Consider the following 6667-nt stretch of genomic DNA (forward strand, 5'->3'; position numbering starts at 1 on the left):
TGGAGCCAGCCGTAACTCTTGATTGCTTTGGCAAAATCTTAAAACGTATAACCTTATATAAATTGATTTATATTTCTCTTTGGCAGTTTCGTGTATTTTAGAGACTAGTTGAAAATTGATGGCGTAAGGGATCAAACAAAATATTCAACTTAATAATTTGATTGCATTTCAGTAAACAGCGAGATAAAATTTACTTAGTTTAATATTTTTTGGACAGCAATAATTCTTAATATATTCACCTTAAAGATATATAATCAAAATACCAAAGCATCCTATTCGGATGCAAAGAAGTTCAAGATCATTTGGGAGTTTGTTATCTTTAATTAGCATTAATCTTTCAATGTCTATAAGTTTTATGCCTCATTCAAAAGATTAAAGAGATTCATTTATATTTCCCTTTCAGAGCTTAGCTGATTCGGATTGGAGTTGTACCCCGAAGCCTCCATTGCCCAAGATTCATTACGACAACAAACACGTGAGTATGTGTGTGTGTGTGTTGTTTGACTACGTTACTCGACTGTCATTTCGCTTGTGACATCAAAAGCATAATATCTCTAAGGTTACTGCCAACTACGCGAGCGAAAGAGGATTGAGGTATAAATTATGGATGTTACGCAGGCTGAAGATGAACAAAGTGGCATTTGGTGTATTTCTATTACTAACCGGGTAATTGGATTTATCCGACCACAGTATAATATTTCTTTGCGTGCTCATATCGTACAAAGCGAGTAGATTTCGGCTTTACAGACGCATGTAAATGAGATCTATTTAAGGTGAAAGGAGCTGCCTTTGATTTGATCATATCAGGTAGCGATTGCAGAGTTAAATATGTTATAAATGTGCACGAGGTATCAATAAACTTTGAACTACACTCAAGTCAAATAAGGAAAACTTTGTTACATTTCCAATATGGCTTCACCTTGATGGCGTGGTATTGTGATACCGATATTTTTGCTTTCAAGTGAGAAACATTTTGGAACTAAACCATAAAAAGAGATAATAAATCCACTAGTGGGTAGTTGAAATAATACTGAACATATCTTTCCGATATGAGTTGCAGAGTTGCATGATTTTTAGTTTGTATTAGCTGCTCGATATACAATAAACCTCAAATATTGTGCATAATTTAACTAATTGTGTGTGTAACTACTGTCTTATACTATAATTAAACTACTTGGTCTTTAAGTAGTTTAATTATAGTATAATATAGTAGAAATACGCTAAAACTGAATTTACATTTGCAATAGCAAGTTTTAGCAAAAAAAAAAAAAAAACTAGCGTTCACACCGACATGTTTATCTTTCTTTCTTTAGCTTTAATATAGTTTTTAAAATAAAAAAATTGAAAGTTATTTTTATAATAAAATTTAACTTAATTATTTAAATATATTGAATAATTTCTATTTAACTATGTAATTTTATTCATACACCTTTTATTATATTATATAAATTGTTTTATATAAAAAGAAGGAAGTTGTCGTAATTAGCGTATTTAACAGAGTATGATTCTCAGCTAATGCATTAGGATCATTCTTCTCCGAATAATTTTCTATTACCACAGATTGTTAACCGTTAATGATGAAATATTACCACAGATTGTTAACCGTTAATGATGAAATATATGTATCGCTTCTCGGCCTTTTGGCTTAGATCAAGTGTGTAGTATAGTTTCTGTTCTTAACCGTTAATATCGGTACGAGTCCCATCGGGTTTCACGATATTTAACGGGAAATTTGCAGAACTTCCTAAACCCCAGACTGGGGAAATATCAAACACTTGGTGGTGGGAATAGTTAGGCTCCCCCATCTGATCATGCCCTCCATTCTGCCGCGTGTGCGTACTCTCGGAATTGAGGTTGACGCCACAATACCGGCAAGGGCGATGGCGAAAGCTATCATAGGCTGCGTCAGCGCAGAGAATATTTTTGGATTTACCCCTTATGGGGGAGGAAGATACCAGGTAGTGACCAAAAATATCGAGACCAGAGAAAAGCTTCTCAAAGGGTTTGACTGTGGCAAAGTAAAAGTATCTCCCTTCATGGTTGGGAGCATCCTGAGAACCCTTAAGATACCACGATTTCCCCTAGAATACGTAGAGAACAACGATATAATTCACAGCGTATTCTCTAAGTGGGGAGTTGTACGGGAAATCCAGGTTCACAATGACTCAGACAATCCTGAGTGGAAGTCAGGGGAGGTAACTATCTCTCTTGAAATGAGGACCGAAGTTCTTAACTTTATCCTCATAGGATCTGCCCGGGTAATAGTAAATTACCCAGGCGTCAAAAAGCAGTGCTTTAGATGTAGTGCCTTCAATCATCTTGGGGCAGACTGCCTTCGCATAAAATGCAAGAACTGCCTAAAAATTGGCCACAACCAAGAAAAATGTGAGGCAGCTTGTTTGAAATGTGGAGTCACTGACCACAAAGTCGACACCTGCCCATCCAGAACCCTCGCAGAGAGGATGGGTGGTGCAGTCACATCAGCAACAAAACCAACTAATGAAAAGGTCACAATACAGGAAGAGTTTCCGCCTCTTGAGGCCACTCCTGATCATGCCGCCATGTCTAAGACAACGAAAAGGTCCCGTAAGGGAGGGAAACCAACCAGAATTGCAGAGACGAGCAATACGATCCCAACAGAAGAGACTGACAATGCAGAAACCATCATGGTAACTCCCACGGACGAAAGCGAAGCTACCACTGCCAATATAGACATCGCCAATTCAGATTCAGATACAGTAGAAGAAGCTGTAGGAGAGATGGAGACGAACACCAAAACTTCCAAACGGCCATTAAGTCCGCAGGAAGAAGAGCTGACAAATCTCAAAACAGCAAAAGTATCTGAAACCGAACACCCAGAAGTCCCTCATGCAAAAGCAGGAGAGACTCTAAAACATCTCCTTAGAGGTATGCCTGGGGTGGCAGAAAAGTTTAAAGAGGCAATAGATAAAGTAGGAGAACCTGAACTCCTCCTCACAGGGAAATATGGACCCGACATCGTCAGTGCAAAATGGGGTGACCTCTTCGTTGATGACATCAGCAAAATTACCCCTGAGCAAGTAGAGGTAGCCCTGGATATAGACGAGGAGGCAGCTTCGGCGTTCTACATTGCTCTCTGCAAACTAGACATGGCCAAGGGAAGTGAGGTGGCCAAAAGAATCATAACAGCCCACAACAAAAGAAAGGAACAGTAACCACCTTGTGGATTTCTGTACTCAGTTTCACTGGTTTTTAGCTCCCACAGGTGGGGGAGGACCTGAGAACCCGAGCGGCAAAGGCTTACAGCGAGGCGGTGCAGTTCCTTGTGAGCTGCATCACTCGGGCCAGATCCTTCCTCCACCTCTAAGTTTACCTTTCAATTTTTGCTTTTCTCTGTACTTTTTTTGTTTGTTTTGTTACTTGTTTCCTTTTTAGGATTTTTCCTTTTTGTAAAGTGAAAAATCAACGACCGTTTTAGAAACGCCCCTGGGGGGCAAACAGCTAAAACAGGTCAACTGAGGCCTCTTTAACCTACTCTACTACTATGCACTCTATCTTTATTTCCTCTCCTACTATCTGCTGACTCTCAGCCTATCTTACTCTACAGGCCGATGATGAAGATTTGTTGAACTCACAAATTATTATTAGGAAATTTTGGGATTAGGACTTATAATTATAGCTGTCTACAGACCGAACACTTTCGGAAATGATGAGAAACAAGTTATGCCTACTGTAGCATTATAATGCTTATAAAAAGCACATAATATTTTTTCAATTTCTGTCAGATAATGAAGAAACTGGAAGCACGGATGTTCTACATATGGAAAGGTGGTTTCAAACATGGAATAAGAGAAGTTCGAAGAAAGATTTGCTTACATATGCACAAATGTGTACACCAAGTTTTCAGAGGTTGATGGAATGAAAGAAGAAAGTGAGGTTAGTTCAATGTGCTTGGTGTTAGACTGTGTACGAATGTTCATCAGTAGATTTGAAGAAAGTGGAGGAATGGTAGTAACCACTTCGGTGGAGTAAAGTATCTGTAAAAAGGCACACTGTTTTTCTTTTTTTAAAAAAAGTGTAATTCAGAGCGCCCATGGAGAAAGTGACTGAAGGGGGGGGGTCTGTGGAGAAGGATCACCCATTAGGAAGATTGCCCTTTTGCGTGTATAATCAAGAATTCTTAGGGAGGTTTTGGGTGAACCACTCCAAATATGAGAGTATTCTACAAACAGCAGGATTTAAGCTATGAACAAAAAAAATACCAAGTTCGTTGATGGCTAAGAGGATGTGGATGCAATACGTTTAAAATGCCAGGAAGAAAGGATGGGACTAATCTTCGATGAAAATTAGAACAGTATCAAAAGCAAGAGACTGAAGTGGGATCGTTTTTCTTGGTAATTTATCATTAAGTCGTTTCCACTCTATTTAAGAGTGGTGAGATCAGTCGTTACTTAGAACAACAAACTGTCTTCTTTTAAACCATATACTATTATGAATTTTTAATATAATATAATAATAATGTTATTATTATAAAATATTAAAATGTACATTTCTATTTAGAAGATAATTTATTTGTTCCTTTAGTTTTATTTCAACACCATTTTTAAATTTATATAAGAATTAATGCGATATAAAATGTAAAAAACATCATAACATACTGATTCATGATTGATATATTGATTCAGGAATCAACCGTGAGATGCAGTGATTATTACCCTTGGAGGGTAATGGATGGCAATGCTGTAGCCAATGAAGTTCTAACTGAGGCTCGGCTATTGCTGTTACCCTCCTGCCATGATCAGAGCTTTAATAGTTCAATAACACCTTATCCTTACACTGTCCTCTACAGATAACGGGGAAGATGAAAAGCATTCTTGCTTCGCCCCTTTAAGCCAGTCCTTATAAGGACTATATATCATAACATACCGGCTAAATGTGCAAACTGTGGGGGCCCCTCATCCAGCAAACTACAAAGGATGTATGCAACACCCAGAAAAAGACGACTTGCCTCCTCTTCTAGTCTACAAAAACCAGTAGCCCCCAGCTCCTCAACCCACCAGAGGTCGACAAAACACGACAGAAAACCAACTGCCACAACCAGAAGTCCCGATCGGAGCAAACGGCAGACAAAGACCTATGCAGACGTAGTCCGCTCAACAAAGGCCACTCAGGAACAATACCACCCAAATTTAGCAGCCATCATTACAAACTCCCTCGCTAATATGCTACAGGACCTTAGTAAATCAAACCCCACATTAGACTCCAGAAAAAGATTTCTACAAGATACCCAATCCATCCTAGCAGCACTCATAAATGCATAAAAACAAATCAGATCATCGCGAGAACGCGAATGGACTTAAAAAAGAAGGCGCTAGAACTCCAAGAATTCGCAGTGAGATACAATCCAGACATCATCATCATAAATGAATCTCACTTAAGATTAGCAGACAACCCCAAACTTAGAGGATACCTCCTCCACAGAAACGGCAGATTGAACTACAGAGGCGGATTGGCACCGCCATTTTCATAAAAAATTACATCGATCACCACTCAGTAAACAATCCCTCAACCAGAAATCTAGAGCTCACAGGAATAGTAGTACCCACAAACTCAGCTGGAAAACTAACACTTTATGCAGCTTACAACCCTCCATCAAAAAATCTGCTACATTCAGATTGCTACATCTGGATGCCGTCCTGGGCAATAAAGATCACGTCATCATTGTCGGTGACCTAAATGCGAATCACCCTGCATGGAACAGCAAAACCACCAACAGAAACGGCCACACCCTCTTCAGCTACTTCAGTTCAAACTATGAAGTGGTGGCAGGTCCCACTGAACCAACACATCATAGTGCGTATGGCACAGCTGACATACTTGACATTGCTATCCTGCAAAATATTAAGCTACAGTATAGTCTAGATTCGTTAAATGAGCTTACATCCGGTCACAACCTAATCCTGCTCCAGCTGGGAATGCAAGAACTGCCGCCTCCTCCCCACTCCTTCATCTCATGGAAAAAACTATCGGAAGCTCTACCGGAACACATTAGACCAGTCCCTCACATCAGCTCCATAAAAGAAATTGAAAATGCTGTCGAAACTCTAACCCAGCAAATCAACACAGCCACAAAGGTTATCACCGCTACTAAAACCTCCTTCAAGCCAAATCGCCTACCCGAAGACATCATGGATTTAATTAGGGACAAAAACAAAGCAAGGAAAAGGTACCATAATACCCGTGCACCTGAAGACAAAAAAGATCCTCAACAAACTGAACAATGAAGTTAGAGAAGCACTTAAAGCTCACAGAAACGAAACATGGGAAGCCAAATAAGCCTCTATATCACCCGGCAAACACTCCATCTGGAAGATATTAAGAAGCCTCTGAAACAAAAACAAATCCCCCCCCCCTCAAGTCAGACAGGGCTAGTACACATGGACGCAGAAAAAGCTGAAGAGATAGCAAAAAACCTAGAAAAAAAAACAGTGTAGCCCTGCATACGACAACTTGAACATCAAACATGTGTACAAAATCCACCGCCATGTCAGATATGCACTAAAACTCCCCGAAATCTGCAACAGCAAACCTGCAATCACCTCACCAGCGGAAATCTACGAAATCATAAAGAAGCTAAAGAATAAAAAAGCCCCTGGTCCTGATGGCCTTACAAATAGAATTATTAAAC

At 39.5% G+C, this 6667-nt stretch overlaps 1 pseudogene; it reads left to right on the forward strand.

Moving 5' to 3' along the window:
* Positions 1-1624: 1624 nt before the first annotated feature.
* On the forward strand, positions 1625-1746 carry LOC150100160 (U2 spliceosomal RNA; annotated as a pseudogene).
* Positions 1747-6667: the final 4921 nt, after the last annotated feature.

Source organism: Typopeltis vanoorti, chromosome 13, assembly GCF_054136105.1.
Source record: "Typopeltis vanoorti isolate ZY-2024b chromosome 13, IOZ_Tvanoo_1.0, whole genome shotgun sequence".
NCBI lineage: Eukaryota > Metazoa > Arthropoda > Arachnida > Uropygi > Thelyphonidae > Typopeltis > Typopeltis vanoorti.